The 18368-nt window shown below is 47.5% G+C and overlaps 1 protein-coding gene across 4 annotated transcripts in view; it reads right to left on the reverse strand.

Moving 5' to 3' along the window:
* GNG4 (G protein subunit gamma 4) overlaps positions 1-10767 on the reverse strand; it is a 70273-nt gene extending 59506 nt beyond the window's left edge. For 2 of the 4 annotated variants that reach the window (XM_042240792.1, XM_042240791.1), the window contains exons 1-2: positions 10563-10767; positions 1781-2063 (exon numbers count right to left, since the gene is read on the reverse strand). The gene's annotated coding sequence lies outside the window, so the exon portion shown is untranslated. The remainder of the gene's footprint in view (positions 1-1780; positions 2064-10562) is intronic. The other 2 variants (XM_012105001.4, XM_012104999.4) reach the window with 1 other exon arrangement.
* Positions 10768-18368: the final 7601 nt, after the last annotated feature.

An 18368-nucleotide genomic window follows, 5' to 3' on the forward strand; every position in this document is an offset into this window, starting at 1 on the left:
GACTGGTTGGATCTCCTTGCAGTCCAAGGGACTCTCAAGAGTCTTCTCTAACACCACAGTTCAAAAGCATCAATTCTTCGGCGCTCAGCTTTCTTTATAGTCCAACTCTCACATCCATACATGACTTCTGGAAAAACCATAGCTTTGACTAGACGAACCTTGTCGGTAAAGCGACGTCTTTGGCTTTTAATATGCTGTCTAGGTTGGTCATAGCCTTTCTTCCAAGAAGCAAGCGTCTTTTAATTTCATGGCTGCTAGTCACCGTCTGCAGCGATTCTGCTTCCCTGTACTTAACCCTTCTCAGTCGGCCAGAGGCATCCACAATGCCTGCTCAGGAGCTAGGATTATTAAAGCGAGAAGAGAAAGAAAGAGGCGTTTTGCTTTTCACTTGAAGGTAGATTCTGAAAGCCCTCCTCAGAAAGGAGTCTTGGTGCCAAACTTCTGAACTGTACAAGGGAGGCTCTCATCTATGTCCTCAGTCCTTCCATCATGTCTGACTCTTACGACCCCACGGACTGCAGTCCATCAGGCTCCTGTGTCCATGGGACTCTCCAGCAAGAACGCTTAAGTGGGTTGCCATTTCTTACTCCAGGGGATCTTCCTGACCTAGAGAGCAAGCCCTGGTCTCCTGCATTGACAGGCAGATTGATTATCGCTGCGCCGCTTGGGAAGCCCCTCTCATCTATGAGAGGACCCCAAAGGCACCTAGAAAGGGACCAGAGGAAGGCCGGGACTGGCCTGTCTCTGGACCCCTGTGTTGAGAGAGAGGAGGTGAGCAGGACAAGACAACCCAGGGGCGGGGGGCATGTGTAAGGAGAGCGGTCAGCACTGAGAATCAGACCTTCCTCGTCACACTGGGAGACCAGGCATGCGGCAACCTTCGCACACCTCATCAACAACCAAGGGTGCTTCCTGACTCCAGAGCAAACAAGGGTGCCACCTGCAGGCTGCTCAGGACCATGGGACGCTGCTCGCTGTGGGAAGGGAGTCGGGAGGGGATGTCTGTGTTCCGAGGTCAAGTATGCACTGTGCAGGGGCAGGTCTTCAGGGCGAGAGGCTGATTTCCCCATTGAGGAGGCTATCTCGTGAAACTGATGCATGCAGGCATCCTAGAGTTTCCGGAAAATCTGAGCTCCTGCAGGTGGTGTTTGCTGAGAGTTATGTCTCCTGGCTCCAGGGGTGGGGTGGGGGAAGTGGGAGAGACCAGCCTGGGAAACAGGCCCCTGGGATGCTTGGGCAGGCAGGGGGTGATCAGACGCAAGGAAGAAGGACCCACAGAGACCATCAGAGGTTTGTAAAACTCAAGACAATCCTGGGAGCTTCCCTGGTGGCTCAGTGGTAAAGAATCCACCTGCCAATGCAGGAGACATGGGTTCGATCCCTGAGCTGGGAAGATCCCACATGCCACGGAGCCACTAAGCCTGCACCCCACCAGCTACTGAGCCTGTGCTGTGGAGTCTAGGAGCCACAACCGTTGGTTCCCCCTCCACCGCCTGCCTCTTCCACTCTGCATTCCTCACACTTGGAAGGTGCAGTCAGGAAAACTCAGCAGAACAGAGACAGTGAGGACTGTGAAAGAGAGAGAGAGAAGCCCCACCAGGAGCACGTTTCATAATGAAAACCAGAGGGAGCCCAGGCTGGACCCGGGCCCTGGGCCAATCTGTGGGTGGCTTAGGTGAGTTGCCATGGTTACCGTGAAGCCTGGCCAGGGGCCACCAGAGCTTGGGGGTGAATAGAGGGTGACCAGGAGTTTCTGGAAAAACAGAAGACAGAGACTCACCCTTGAGGAGAGACATGTGCTCACTGGAGGCTAATGAACTGTCATCCCCGACGTCAGCGAGTGGTGAGAGGTGGCGTGAGCAGCCTCGGATCAAACCCGCCACATCAGGGGACCACGGAATCGTAAACAAGGAGCAGGGCTGCAACTGCTCCAAGGCAGGGAGAATGAGTCACCCCGGGAAGCGGGGCGGCGGTGGTTTGCTGCGGCTTCGAAGAGGGGCGGGCTGAGCAGGCTCAGGGACTGCTGGGCAGCAGGGCGGGTCCCTTCTAAGGGCCAAGAGAACCTGCAGTAGAAACAGCACGTATTCTAGAGAATCACTTTTGTTTTGTCCGAGACTTTACATCTGTTCTCTGAAGACTTGGTTTCCCTTCTACCCTCCAGGTGGGCAGTCTCACCCACCACCTGTTATCACCTGGGTACCAGTGCAGCCAGACTTCTGCTGCCCTGGAGGGCAGCTCTCCCCGCCCTCCATCTCCTACTCACTCCTCACAGCAGGCGCAGAGCGCCAGGGCTGGGCCCTGCTAAATCCTGCATCTGCTGAACACCTGCCCTGGGGCCCGCTCCTCCCAGAGAACACACTTCCATCTCCCACTCATGAGTCTTCATGCCCTGGCTCTGTTCCGCCTGCTCCCCTCTCCTTGCTGCACTTTCCTGACTCTGAGCCTTCACACAGCCTGGTCCCTCTTGCTTAGAAAGCCCCTTCTCCTTTGTCTGGATTGAAAACTGTGACTCAGCTTTCCAGCACCAGTTTAAGCACTAAGCTTGCTGTCAGGTTCTTGCTGCACCTGCTGCTCCCTGGGAGAAGTGATGCTCCCAGCTTCACTGCTCCCACAGCACTTTAAATGTGGCTGTCAGAGTGTTAACCTGGGGTGGGTGAGCTGTTTACACACATGTTATTTCCCTCTAGATTATGAGTTCTTTGAAGGACATGACTATGTCTTATTCATCTTTAAATTGCTAGTGCCCAGAATACCTAGTGCGTGAACTCAACTGCTTGTCACATGTTCAGTAAAGGAACACTTTTTTTAAAAAAGTATTTGCCTATTTATCTGGCTGTACCGGGTCTTAGTTGTGGCATGCATTATCTGTAGTTGTGGCATGAGGGATCTAGTTTCCTGACCAGGGATCGAACCCCAGGCCCACTGCATTGGGAGTGTGGAGTTGTAGCCACTGGACCACTAGGGAAGTCCTCAGTAAATGAACATCTTGAAAGTGTATGATTTACAAACAAGATCCTACTATATAGCACAGGGAACTATATTCAATATCCTATGAAAAACTATAATGGAAAAGAATTATGAAAAAGTATATATACATACATATATGTACAACTGAGTTACTCTGCTGCACAGCAGAAATTGACACAATATTGCAAATCAACTATGCTTCAATAAAACATAAAATAAAATCGGAAGGTCACATTTTTAAAGAGTTCCCTCCAGTGGGGAAAAAAATGTATGGTTTACATACAGTCTATCAGCCACACAGCTACCACTTTCAGCAAAATACATGCATTGAGAAAGTCCTTTCCTGGTGCCCAGCAATCTGGATGAATGTAGATTTCAGCAGTAAAGCTCAGGAAAAGCAGAGAAAGGCCAGCCTCCCTGGGAAGGCTGGTCACAATGAGGACTGGCAGACTCCGTGGGGACAAATCCCCTGACCAAGAAAATCTGTCTGGGTCCAGGCCAACAATCAGCTTATTTCAGACGCCGTTCACTAAAACAGCTTTCAGCACAAGGAGAGAAGCTGGCGAGTTCAGAGGAGTCTGACCCCGAGGAGAGCTCAGTGGACCTGGGGGCCAGACAGGACACACAGTGCTTTTGTCTGATCTCCTCTTAGCAGGTCTACGGTGTAGAGACACAGCTGTGGTCACACACACTGCACGTGGATGGACGAAGCACAGAAAGGTCCGTGGGAAACAGCCAGAAACAGGTACAGCTCGACAAGACCCACCAGGTGGAGAAGAATGGAGTGGAAACATCAAACCCCAACTGCAAGGGAGATGAGGTGAAGCCCCTCAGAGACCCGGCTGGGGTGGCAGGGTCACCCGGGAACCCAAAGTCCAAGTCAGCAGAAGACTCCGGTGATCCTGTCCTGTCGGATAAAATTCAGCTGCAGAAGAAAATACAGGAGGCTGACGAAGGCTGGTTTACGTATCTGCACCTCACCTAGTTCTAGAAAGAATCTGGTGGCTGATGTCACTGTCCGCTTCCCTCTGTTATTTCCCTTGAGGTTCAATGCTTCGGAAATCTCCACTCAAGCTCCATCAGCCTTTCCTGGCCACAAAGCCATTAAAACTCTGGAAGCCTGACTGTTTTTACGTCTCTGCAACATTTGCTTCCACATCAAACACACACGGACACACTTCAGTAATCCGTCTCCTTAACCAGGACACAGCCCTCCTTCGTTGGCATGGCCCCACAGGTATCAGGGGCTAAATGAGCATCTACCGACCACCGGAACCCCTGGGTTATAAGTACAATCAGTGGAGGCACAGAGGAAACAGAATTTTCCCAAGACTGATGAACAGAAACTAGAAGCAGAGAGAGGTTAGTCATGCTGGTTTAGGATGCTACACTGGCTGTGGGCTTCAGACTTTGCTAAGGAAAGGTTCTGCTAGAAACCCTGAGGCGGATCAGAATTTTATTGTTGTTTAGTCGCTTAGTCGTGTCTGACTCTTTTGTGACCCCATGGACTGTAGCCCATCAGGCTCCTCTGTCCATGGGATTCTCCAGGCAAGAATACTGGAGGGGGTTGCCATGCCCTCCTCCAAGGGATCTTCCCGGCCTAAGGATGGAACCTGAGTCTCCCGCATTGGCAGGTGAATTCTTTATCGCTGAGCCACCTGGGCAGCCTGGGATCAGAAAAGGGGCAGAACATACCATCCCCAAATGGTGCCACCTTGGTATAAGGATTATTTTGAGCTAAAGGCAGCAGCATGCAGGAGGAACTCTCTGGCCTCCCCCTTTCTACCTAAAACCAGGACATAAATTTTTTGTGAAGGTTTTTCCACACTCCCATCACCCAGGAGAAGGAAAACAACCAGTATTACTGAAGAAAGACATCACCAAGCTAGGCCTACACAGGTAGACCTCACTAAAATAACCCTTATCTGTCATTAACTTTTGCCACACATATACCCACCCAACATTTACCACCCCTGGAAGCTCAAATCCCACCCCACCCCCTTTGTCATTTTCCCACAATTCACCTCCCTTTGTTAAAAGGGTATATAGGCTCTGAAGTGTATTCTTTGGGTTTCTCTCCTTTCCCGCAAAGGGCCTGTGTACATGCATAATAAACCTTTCCCCCTGTTAATCTAGCTCTGTTCTCCTGTTATTTTCAACTGTCATTAGCTTAATTTGCAGGCCCCAGGTACAGAACATAAGAGGGAAGAGAAAAAGTTTTTCCCCTCTCCTACATTCCAATAAAAGGTATACATAGCATGTAAAGTTTTTCCCCTCTCCTACATCTCCATGAAAGGTATACACAGCAGGTACTCCAGAGCAACAGGACAGATGCCTGTCCTGGGAAAACGCTCCGGAGGACACCAATTCTTGGGTACGCCTGGACCCTCATACAGTAAGATGGGAGGGTGGAGGCCACTGTGGGAGTGGGATCCATAGATAAAAAGGGGGCCCCTCCAGGATGTGAGCGTCCTGACATCGCCCACTGTCTGCCATCCCAGTCTTTGCCCCTCCAACAGTGTCCAGACTTGAGTCATAGAGGCTGAGCGGTCATCATGGAAAAGAACCTACCGGTAACAAACTGCCCTCGGCGACTTCCATACTTGCGTCCTACCCTTCTCGATGCTCCCGTTCCTCCTTCCTTCCTGTTTTCTGATTCCAGTTCTCCTACTTGAATCTTTATACTCACATATTGCTTTGGCAAAAATCTCTTGATTTTATGTATGTGTGTGGTGAAACACTGGAAGAAGTAAATACAGTTGAATTCGGGAGCTACAGAGGGCACATTTATTTTTCACATTAATGCCTTTTTGCTGTGGCTGTAAAGGTGTTCTAATAAGAATTTTGGAAACAAATTAAAATGTTTTCCTTCTTCCTATTGCTATGGCCCTGCTCCTTTTCCTTTGGTGGTGACCCTGGAGAGGGGTTGAAGAGAAGGCCCCACAACTGATAGTTAGACATGAGTGCCAGGAGGCGGCTCGGGGACTAACGAGAAGTGCAGAAAGCACGGTTCCTGCCAGGTGCTGGATTGAGGGCTATCACTCTGCACTGTGCCTGCCTTTGATGGGGCAGAGAGAATCACTTGGGCCCCAGAGGGATGTCTGAAGCATTACTTCTTTAGTCTGTCTCTTCTATCTACTTCTTCAGCCTCACAGCACAAGTCTCATTCAGTTCAGCTGCTCTGACTCTTTGTGACCCCATGAACTACAGCACGCCAGCCTTCCCTGTCCATCACCAACTCCTGGAGCCTGCTCAAACTCATGTCCATCGAGTTGGTGATGCCATCCAACCATCTCACCCTCTGTCATCCCCATCTCCTCTTGTCCTCAGTCTTTCCCTAATGAGTCAGTTCTTTGTATCAGGTGGCCAAAGTATTGGAGCTTCAACTTCAGTTGTCCCAGTGAATATTCAGGACTGATTTCCTTTAGGATTGACTGGTTTGATCTTGTAGTCCATGGGACTCCCAAGAGTCTTCTCTAATAACACAGTTCAAAAGTATCAATCCTTTGGAAGAAAGATCCGCTGGAGAAGGAAATGGCAATCCACTCCAGTATTCCTGCCTGGAGAATTCCATGGACAAGAGAAGCCTGGTAGGTTAGAGTTGCAAGAGTCTGACCTGACTGAGTACACACGTGCATGCACACCCACACACAGATGCACTTTCTCGTTTAGTTTAAAAAGTCACCATCACCCACAAAAAGCCTGCCAGAATACTCCTGGATAAAAAGGACACTAAGGGCACACTGCTGTCATTGTTTTGGCTAAATAGAAACCTTTAACCTGAAATTAGAAGACAAACCCAGATAGTGTACTAAAAAGCAAAGACATCACTTTGTTGACAGAGGTCCATATAGTCAAAGCTATGGTCTCTCCAGTAATCACGTACGGATGTGCGAGCTGGACCGTAAAGATGCTGAGTGCCGAAGGAGTGATGCTTTCAAACTGTGGTGCTGGAGAAAACTCTTGAGAGTCCCTCGGACAGCAAGGAGATCAAATCAGTCAATCCTAAAGGAAATCAACCCTGAATTCATTGGACGGACTGATGCTGAAGCTCAAGCTCCAATACTTTGGACACCTGATGTGAACAGCTGACTCACTGGAAAAGACCCTGATGCTGGGAAAGACTGAAGGTAGAAGGAGAAGAGGGCACAGAGGATGAGATGGCTGGATGGTGTCACTGATGCAATGGACATGAACTTGGGGCAAACTCCAGGAGATGGTGAGGGACAGGGAAGACTGGCATGCTGCAGTCCATGGGGTGGCCAAGAGTCAGACACGGCTTGGCAACTGAACAACAACAACAAAGAGAAACCTTGCAGGTGCGCTTGAGGATTAAATAAGATCATCCACAGAATGGACCCAGAGGAAGCCTGGTCTTTCCTCCACCCGGCTGCCCCATGCTCCCTCTGCCGTCTGGTCCTCCCAGGTTGGGGCACTGGTGACTTGCAGACACCTGGGAAAATCAAGGCTTTGGGCATAGATTAGCTTGACCACACTCCTCACTTCTCTTTGGACACCCAGGGCCCATTCCTCAAGCATCATATCTTCAACACACCCACACTCCCCCAGCCTCACAGGACCTGCCGTTTTGTTTGCCAAGTTCCACCAGGAAGACTGACTGCACACCCGCTGCCATTTGATCTAACAAAAGCTCCTGGACAATTAAAGGGACTCGGAATGCTCCAGCTAGCTTGTTGAATAATCTCTTTTTAAGGATCCATTGTTTTCCTGTGTAATATTTTCTTTTCTTCCAGCAGTACTTCTTGCTTCTACTTTCTTCCCTAAATGCAAACTTCACTTGCATGTCTTCACTTCTGACCATTTAAAAAGATATTTGGTTTATTCTTCATATGGCTTTAACCAGCTACTTAAGACTTTTCAGTTGTTATTGTTTAGTTGCTAAGTTATGACTAACTCTTTGAGACCCCTTGGACTGTGGCCTGCCAGGCTCCTCTGTCCGCGGGATTCCCCAAGCAAGAATGCAGGAGTGGGTTGCCATTTCCTTCTCCAGGGGATCTTCCCGACCCAGAGATTAAACCTGAGTATCCTGTATTGGCAGGCAGATTCTTTACCACTTAGCTATCAGGGAAGCTCCAAGAACTTTCAGTAGCATCACGCTAATTTCTATACTATAATTGATTTCACTGTTTTTCTTTCCTGACACTCATTCAGCTTCTCTTGACTTCCAATCAAAATTCCTTTGCTGGTTATTGTTGAAAGGATTTTTTGGTAGTATTTTTGGTGTTACGAAAGAAGTTAAATTTCAGTTTCTGGTTTAACAATACTGAGCAATCTCTCTACCTGAATAATAAGCCTCTTGATGCCTGAATATGTCTAGAGTGGGAAAAAAAAGAGAGAAAATGTGCAAGGTTAGATACTAGTAAATTCTCATAAAGGTGTTCTGAGGACAAATCAGGTAATATCTTAAAGACATTTTGAAATTCCATTAAGAGAAAAGGGCAATCTACTAGCAGGTAATGCATTATAAAGTCGTCTCCCTTCTTCACCTAGAACAAAAATGAGACAAGGTAAGAAAAATGTGACAGTGAAATGTGGCTGTAAATGAGAACGATCTGTCTAGTAGACTTCAGTCTTTTCTCAGCCATTTGGCTGCGTTCTTCAGTAAGCAGTAGTTATGTGGTGAGTCAGCGTGTGTGTGTGTGTGTGAGAGAGAGAGAGACACACACACACACATCATACACAATCACTCCTAAGCCCAACCTCATCCTCCAGAGACAGCTGTCAGGCACTTGCTTCCTGGGAACCCGGGGAACAAGAGGACAGTGCCCAGTTCTCACCATTTCAAAGAATGTAGTAAGATTTGGGAGGCACCATGGATTGTCATTTTGGCTATAAAAACTGTAAAATGAATATAAGGAAAAGCTTTTTCCTTGTTTCTCCACCACTGCCTTGCATGAGATATGCGAAAGGCAGTTATCCAGCCAATCACGGCATTACTGGGAATGACCCTTTTGCAATGCTTTTTCTCTCAGCTGGCCAAACATCTTCCAGAGGCTTCCCCTGAGCAACTGGATGTTAAAGAGGCTGAGGATTCGAGCCATGTGTGGGTGGAGGCGAAAACAGGAAGCTGGTTGTCCTAAATAGTCATTTCAGCCCAATAACCTCAACGTGAGGCTACTCATTAACTAGGGAAGCACCACAATAAACCTTGTATTTACATGAACTAGTTATGATGTGAGATATTCATGTCTCATCACAGCTGATAACTGAGCCAACCTCACACTTCAAAAATAATTACCAGTTTACAATGTACCCTGTCTTGTTTCTCAGCACTGAAACAGGCTTTCCATTTATCACCTCGGTTGCTCCCACAGTAGCCTCCTGCAGGGAACAGGGCCAGATCAGAAGGTGGGTGCCTCCCTTCCCCCACAGCATGCAAAAATCAGGAAAAGGATTTCCCCAAAGAATCAAGAAGCCAGCCAAAGAGCCCGAGTCCCTTCCCTGCCTCTCTGAGGTGTCTGCCACTGAATTTTCTATGAGAAGGAAGCACCATCCGTGAGGGCTCATGAGCAGATGATAAGACTGGCACGTTTTAATGGAAAACACCAGCGCAGTCCAGCAGGCCCTTCGCTCCGACTGAACCGGCCAGCCCTGTGCCAGCCTTTTACAGTCCTGGGAGGCGACAGAAAGAGAAGAAAACCGGTGTCGGTGGGAAGCTGGGGAGAGGGTGGGAGAACGTGTGTCCACGATCCACTTTATCACTTGATGAAACTTTAACATTTTTGCATTTCTGAGCATCCTAGCCCAAGACACACAGAAATAAGCAAGTCCTCCTTATTTTTAAATTACGAAGTCTTCTCCAGTCACACCTCTGCCCGCCGCCCCATCCCATCCTTTTGCTATTATTCCTAAGGTAATTTAAAACAGTAAACTAAAGCCTCCCCAACGCTGCTGGTTTGCGAATGGCGAGCGCAGCCCATTTCAGCACCAGACTGGAGGACAGACGCCATAAGGGGCCCCGTAGTCCATTGACGCCTCCGGAACTGCTCCCAAAGCAGGTGTTCCAGTGATGAGGAATCAAGAGGGCTTCTTCGGGCCCAGAGAAATTTCCCCCAATAAAATGACCAACTAGCCCCTCCATCTCTTCCGCTACTACTAGCCCTTCCACTTCTTCTTCAATGGGGGACGTCCCTGCCATGACCTACTTCGGGAAACAGGGTCCCCAGGAGCTTCCCCTGCTTCAAGCCGGACAAATGGGGCGACCGCGACCCCCAGGAGACCCCTTCAACGTTCCGAGTTGTCTGTCCAAACCTGCGCTTGGGTTTGAGAAGGGCTTTGCGGAGGGTCCCGGATTTGAGGAGCCCCCGCCGGGCCGCTGATACCCACCTGTGCCGGCGCCACGAGGGCCGGGCTCGCCGTTCGTGGCCAAGATTATCACAGGTGTGCGTTTCGCGAGCTTCCTCCGACAGCTGTAGGACGACGCAGGCACCAGACCCGTCTCTCCAGTTCCAGAGACGGTCCAGCCCGAGTTTCCCTTTTGTCTCCGGCTCGCCCCGAGCTCACGGGAGCAAGGGCTGTGCCATCCGTGCCCCACCGACACGCCCCGACCGACCCGCCAGCGGGCGCCCACTTACCCGGGCCGAGGGCGCCGCTCACGCGCGGGCTTTGTCTCCGGGGCGGTGCTCGCGGGGGGCGGCCAGACCGCGCGGCATCGCCCCTCAAGCCCGGCGCCGGTTCCGCTCCGGGACTCCCGCACCTCGACACTGACCCGCTGAGCGGTGGAAACGCGCGCCCCGCGCCGCGCCTGCTCCGCCCGCGGGGTCTCCGCGCCGCGTCAGCGGCCCCGCCCCGCCCCGCGCCTCCCGGCCCGGGCGGGGGAGAGACCACGTGAGCCGGGCGGGCGCGCAGGGGGCCGAGCCCCGGCCCCGCTGGAGCGCGCAGTCACTCGGACTCCAAGCACTCTGCTCAGCACCCCAGGCCGGGTTCCGGGAGCGCGTCCAGTCCCGGGCCCCCACCTCCTCGCGTCCACGGCTTTTCGCGCCCACTCCGCGGCGGGGTCTCGCCGGGCGCCCGGGAGGGGCCGGGAAATCCCGCCCGCCGCCGTCGACGTCACTGGTGCGTCACCGGGGCTCCCGCACCGGGGCTCCGCGCCCTCCGCTCGCCCCTCGGGCCCGCTCCCCGACCCCGCGCTCTGCTCCGCGCGCCCGCGGCTCGGCCCCGCGCCCCCCGTCTGGCCCCTCTCTCCACTGGGGGCGCGCGTAGCCCAGGGGCTGGGGGAAGGGAGATGAGGGGTCAAGGCAGGGTCTTAGGGCCGTGGTCCTCGCGGGCTTCGGGGACCTGAGCCTTTGGCGTCTTCATCCTTGCTTGAGGGTTAGTTTCTGGACCAACCGTGCTGGGCGCGGCCAGTAGCCATCCATTACTAAAGAATACACAATATACCCACCCCACCCCCATGGGGGGCAGTGAAAGGAGAAACGCTTAATACACAAGGCACTACAGATTCACAGGGCATTGTCTCCACTTACCGGGACGTTGCTAAGTAACGGGAAATGAGGGGAAGACCGCGCCAACCCGGCGCTTTGGGAGTGGGAACCAGGCGCGAGCTGTGCTCCTGGGCTGCGACCAGTGTTCGTAGACAGCAGAAGCTGTTTCCGCGGGGAAATCCTTGGCGATGCTTCATGCCTTCTGAACTGTAAGCGTTTTGCGATGGAGATGTTTTAAACTTCTCCGTTATTATCATCCTTTTCCTTTAGGGAGAAACAGTATAGGCGCCGTACATTTTTCCAACTCCTGGTAAAATAATACAAAACCTTTGGAATAGGAAAGCTACATTACACTTCAAGCAGTGTTAGCAAGATGGGCAAGAAAAGGAGGCCAGTACCGCCCTTCCGTGTGGTAAAGGGCGCGCGGTTCACTGGTTGCTTAGATCTCGGATCCGAGTTGACTTGACATTTGCCTTAGACAAATGTGCAACTTCCAAGACGCCAAGTGTCTGACGCAAATGCAGAGGTCAGGAAGGCCCACCTGGGGCCAGAAAACAGCTCACACAGATTTTATTCCCCCCCCCCCCCCCACAGCTTGGAAATGCCCTTTTAAGGCACATAATTAAACTATAGTAAAAGGACTCAGCCACTGCACTGACCTTTTTGAAAAAGTGAGAAAGATAAATGAGTACTGCATTTAAAATTCAACAAATCTAAAATTGGGCTCGTTATTTCCACCCCAAATCGATTTCTTCTGTATTTCCTTGACTCAGAGGCACCACTCCCCAGGTAGCTGGCTAAGGCTGAATCCTCCGTTCCCTTAGTATCCCAACTCCCATCTCAATTAATTCTAATCAGTCGATTTTAAGGGAAATCAATATCTACACTTTCAGATTCTTCACTTATTTTATCTTTCGAATTTCTTACAATATCTCTTAAGATAGAATTGTCCATTTTAAAGAGAAAGAAGAGGATCATTCGGAGCCAGTGGCTCCCCCAGTGAATCCATTGACCAGCAAGATCAGCATCATCTGGGGGCTTGTTAGAAATGCAAAATTTCAGGACCAATCCCAGCCCCGCTGAATGGGATGCAGCCTAGCAGTTGGTGATGTCAGCCTTCCTCTCCAGGTGATTCTGATTCTGTCTTATCTCTGTCCATCAGCCAGGACTGCTGCATTCACAAAAATTCAATTAACCATCAAGCTAAGAAGAAAAGAGAATTTTATCTGAGCCAAACGCAGGATTACAACCCAGAAGATAAACTCAGAAAGCTCTGAGAACAGTTCCACCTATTAGAAGTCAAAGGCATAATCATATACTTTTTTGAGACAAAAGATTGTATATCAAAATGGCATGTTGATTTTTTACATGAAGTCCCCCAGGGATATAGGATATTATAGTCCAGGTAAGCCAATACATAACCCCCTACAGAGCTGAGAAATAAGCTTCTTAAAAGTAGCTGGTCTTTTAAGAAGTTACGTTGATAGAATCAGAAGAAAGCGTGGAAAATGATCTTGAGGCATGCACTCTCATCTTGGAGAACCGTCTTGATAATATGCAACAGAAATGTGCACTGCATATTTGGGAGGGTGGAGGTCCAAATGGACAGAAAGAGACAATTTTGTGTTTAAATGTTCTTGTTCTGCCTAAAAATGTAAATTTTATTTCCTTAGCTGCTGTCACCTGCAACCTGGCTCCAGACCCTGGACATCCATTTCCTGTCCTTTGCCCTGGGGTCTGATATCTTTGATATCCATACGGCCACACAGATTTCTTACAATGGTGTTTGCATGATGTATCTTTTCCCACCCTTTTAAACTTACTTGTGTCTTTATTCTTAAAGAGGGAGTCTCTCTTCTTGTAGTCAGCAGAGAGTTGGAGCTTGCTTTTATATTCAGCCTGACAAACCTGGCCTTTTAATTGGAGCGTTTGGATCACTTACTTCTTATGTAATTATCATGTGTTTGGGTTTAAATCTAGAGTCTTGCTATTAGTTTGTTTTCTGTTTGTCCTATCGTTGTTCGGAAGTTTTCATCTTTTTTTTAAATTGAGGTATAGTTGATTTATTAATACAATATTATATTCGTTTCAGTTGTGCAACATGTTATGGGGAGGGAGGTGGGAGGGGGTTCATGTTTGGGAATGCATGTAAGAATTAAAGATTTTAAAATTTAAAAAATAAACTAAAATTAAAAAAATAAATAAATAAAATAAAAAGAAAAAAAAATTTTTTATGGGTTATACTCCATTTAAATTTATTATAAATATTGGCTATATTCCCTGTGCTGTATATCTTTGTAGCTTATTTATTTTCCAGATGGTAGTTTGTATCTCATAATCCCAAACCCCTACCTTGCCTCTCTCCAATTTCCTCTTCCCCATGGGTAACCACTAGTTTGTTCTCTATGTCTGTCTGTTTCTGTTTTGTTATATTCATTCTTTTTATTTTTTCAGTTCAGTTCAATTCAGTCGCTCAGTAGTGTCCAACTGTTTGCGACCCCATGAATCGCAGCACGCCAGGCCTCCCTGTCCATCACCATCTCCCAGAGTTCACTCAAACTCACGTCCATTGAGTCAGTGATGCCATCCAGCCATCTCATCCTCTGTCGTCCCCTTCTCCTCCTGCCTCCAATCCCTCCCAGCATCAGAGTCTTTTCCAATGAGTCAACTCTTTGCATGAGGTGGCCTAAGTACTGGAGTTTCAGCTTTAGCATCATTCCTTTCAAAGAACACCCAGGGCTGATCTCCTTTAGAAATGGACTGGTTGGATCTCCTTGCAGTCCAAGGGACTCCCAAGAGTCTTCTCCAACACCACAGTTCAAAAGCATCAATTCTTCAGCGCTCAGCTTTCTTCACAGTCCAACTCTCACATCCATACATGACCACTGGAAAGATTTCACAAATAAATGATAACATTCAGTATTTGTCTTTATCTTATTTATTTCACTAAATGCCCTCCAAGTCCATCCATGTTATTGCAAATGGCAAAATTTTTATACTTTTTATGGTTTAGTAGTATTCCATTGTGTGTATATATATATATATATATATATATATATATATATATATATGTTTATACACATCTTCTTTATCTAGATTCATGTGTTGGTGGACACTTAGGTTGCTTCCATATCTTGGCTATGGTAAATAGTGCTGCTGTGAACATTGGGGTGCTTGTATCTTTTCAAATTAGTCTTTCCATTTTCTTCAGATTTATGCCCAGGAGTGGAATTACTGGATCGCATGGTAGTTCTAGGTTTAGTTTTTTGAGGAACCTACAAATTGCACCCCACTCCAGTGCTCTTGCCTGGAAAACCCCATGGACCGAGGAGTCTGATGGGCTGTAGTCCATGGGGTTGCTAAGAGTCGGACACAACTGAACGACTTCACTTTCATGAATTGGAGAAGGAAATGGCAACCCACTCCAGTGTTCTTGCCTGGAGAATCCCAGGGATGGGGGAGCCTCATGGGCTGCCGTCTACGGGGTCGCAGAGAGTTGGACACAGCTGAAGTGACTTAGCAGCAGCAGCAGCAGCAACAAACTGTTTTCCATAGAGGCTGCAACAATAACATTTCCACAACAGTGTAGGTGGGTTCCCTTTTCTCCACACCATCTCCAACATGTATTATGTGTAGACTTCTTGATAATGGCCATTCTGACTGGTGTGTGCTATACCTTATTGTGGTTTTGATTTTCATTTCTGTAATAATTAGCAACTTTGAGCATCTTTTCATGTGCTTGTTGGCCATCTGTTTATCCTCTTTAGAGAAATGTCTATTTAGATCTTCTGCCCGTTTTTTGATTGGGCTGTTTGTTGTCAATTATATCTCAATAAAACTGGAAAAATTTAAATCACATAAAATCTAATTGTTTTTTTTCATTTCAGATACTTTATGTTTATCTCTAGAATTTCCATTTGGTTTTCTGGAATCTTTCATTTTTCTCATTAGACTCGTTTTTCTTTAAATCCTTGAGCATACTGAACATATTTTAATAGCTATTTTATTATGCTTCTCCGTGAATTCCATTTTCTTTCCTTTCTTGATTTGTTTCCTTCAAATTAGTTTTCTCCAGTTTAGGGTCACATTTTCTTATTTCTTGCCTTATCTAGTAATTTTTAAATTGGATGCTAGACATTGCTAATGTATGTTGTTGTGTGCCTAGATTTTGTTGATGTAACAGGGACTTTGTCCTGGCAGGCAGTTAAGTTCCTTACGGATCAGTTTGATACTTTGGAATCTTATTTTAAAGCACTTCAGCCTCTATTCTAAGACTAGTTTAGCCTTCCTACTGTGATATGACTCTTCTGAGGTATTGACGGGATACTTGTTTGTTCAACGAAGTTTGTTCTCTGATTGGTTAGAAGTCAATTCCCCTGGGAGCTCTAGGACTTGTTCAGCTTACGGCTCCCTGGGAGTTCTTTGCTCAGACCTAGGGCATTTCATCTTCTGCACACACGACTTAGCATTCAGCCAGAGTTTCCAGGGGCTCCACAACCGGGAACCTGGTTCTCTTTGTCTGGGAAGCAACCTCCTGATGAACTCTGTGCCATAGATTCCAGTTTCTCAGCTTCCCCAAACTCTACTCTCTGATCCTCATTTCAAGACTTCAGTATTCTTCAGGAGGAGCCCCTTCTGCACCGTGGCTTGTAAGTGCCCCCAGGCAGAAAGCTGAAGCAACAACAGGATTCATTTAGTTTGTAGCCTCTTTCTCAGGGATCATGGATCTGTGTTGTGTGTTTTCCAGTTTGAAAATCTTTGTTTCACACAGGATCTCCAGTTTCCAGTTGTCTATGATGGCAGGGTGAATCTGATCCCAATTTCCCCAAAGTGGATGGGAGCAGAAGTCCTTGGTTTATCTTTTTAATTTCCCCTCATTCCCTCACTTTCACCTTCTGGCCCTAACTCACTGACCACTTTCACTTTCTTATACCTTTGAGTCTGGGCAACACTGGTTTCCTTCTGCTGTTGCTAAGTCGCTTCAGTCGTGTCCGACTCTGCGTGACCCCATGGACTGCAGCCCACCAGGCTCCTCCGTCCATGGGACTTTCCAGGCAAGAGCACTGCCGTCGCCCTCTCCGCTGGTTTCGTTCTACCCTGGTCCAAATCTAATAAGTTTCTTTTTTCTTCAAAATTTATTATAAATATTTGTGTCCAGTATGTCTAACTCCTATCTAACTAGGAATACACAGGAGTGGATTTTACTTGGTTGTAATAAAACACTGTGTGTACAATATTACCTATAGAAAGCACATAATTAGCTAATCCTCTAAGAAGAAAACAGAAATCTTGAAATGAGGATGAAATTAGCTAAGTAACCATTTGTATTTAGGTTATATCAACAAATATGAAAATTCTAGTTTTTTTCCTAAAAATCTCAGAAAAAGTAGTCTTTTTTCTTAATGCTTGAAATGGTATTCTAATGATAACTTAAAGTTTTTTTTAAATTAAGATCTGAGGATGAAAGAATGACTTATTGTGATATCAATAACCTCAGATATGCAGATAACACCACCCTTATGGCAGAAAGTGAAGAGGAACTAAAATGCCTCTTGATGAAAGTGAAAGAGGAGAGTGAAAAAGTTGGCTTAAAGCTCAACATTCAGAAAACGAAGATCATGGCATCTGGTCCCATCACATCATGGGAAATAGATGGGGAAACAGTGGAAACAGTGTCATACTTTATTTTTTTGGGCTCCAGAATCACTGCAGATGGTGACTGCAGCCATGAAATTAAAAGACGCTTACTCCTTGGAAGGAAAGTTATGACCAACCTAGGTAGCATATTCAAAAGCAGAGACATTACTTTGCCAACAAAGGTCTGTCTAGTCAAGGCTATTGGTTTTTCCAGTGGTCATGTATGGATGTGAGAGTTGGACTGTGAAGAAAGCTGAGCGCTGAAGAATTGATGCTTTTGAACTGTGGTGTTGGAGAAGACTCTTGAGAGTCCCTTGGACTGCAAGGAGATCCAACCAGTCCATTTCTAAAGGAGATCAGCCCTGGGTGTTCTTTGGAAGGAATGATGCTAAAGCTGAAACTCCAGTACTTTGGCCACCTCATGTGAAGAGTTGACTCATTGGAAAAGACTCTGATGCTGGGAGGGATTGGGGGCAGAAGGAGAAGGGGACGACAGAGGATGAGATGGCTGGATGGCATCACTGACTCGATGGACGTGAGTTTGAGTGAACTCTGGGAGATGGTGATGGACAGGGAGGCCTGGCGTGCTGCGATTCATGGGGTCGCAAAGAGTCGGACACGACTAAACAACTGAATTGAACTGAACTGATCAGCCTTCAGACATTTCGATAAGAACAGTTTAATTTACTTTGGGAAATGAACCAAATTTTGCGGCAAAACACTCTTTTCTAAACTCATCTCTCATTAACTTTGTTCATGAGAGAAAAAACAAGCTCAGCACTTGAGCAAGGATACTGTAGCCCAGACTCAAATGATCTCCTAGTCATTTTTGGCCTCAAAGGACATATTGTATTGTTTAGTTTCTCTGAAATTGCCGAGTTGCAACCCAGCATCCCCAAATTGGCAGGGTGTATTTTTCTGTTCAGCTCATGTAACACAACAAAATTAGTGGTACCTCCTTTCCAACTCAGTGTACAGTCAAGTGTATATATTTTGTGTCAACAGGTGTAGCTGCTTTTTAAATTGTGAAGTTTTAAACTGAATGTGACCTGGGATGGGGGACGCTGATAAATGTCATGTGTGTTTGTACTCTGTGTGTGATACTCTGAAATAGGTTCAGGTTCAGGTTTTAGGTTCAGTTTATGCTGAACCTAAAATCTCTCTGCTTCCCTTCGACCTCAGTCTTGGATGGTTATTTCAAATGGCCATTCTTTGTTTTATTCCCTCAGCATGCCTCCCCAGCCCAACTGCTCAAGCAATTTTTTAAGCCTGTTAAGTTTGAAATGCTTTGGCTTCATAGTATATGGAGTGTTGACCTAA

This window comes from Ovis aries, chromosome 25 (assembly GCF_016772045.2).
Source record: "Ovis aries strain OAR_USU_Benz2616 breed Rambouillet chromosome 25, ARS-UI_Ramb_v3.0, whole genome shotgun sequence".
NCBI lineage: Eukaryota > Metazoa > Chordata > Mammalia > Artiodactyla > Bovidae > Ovis > Ovis aries.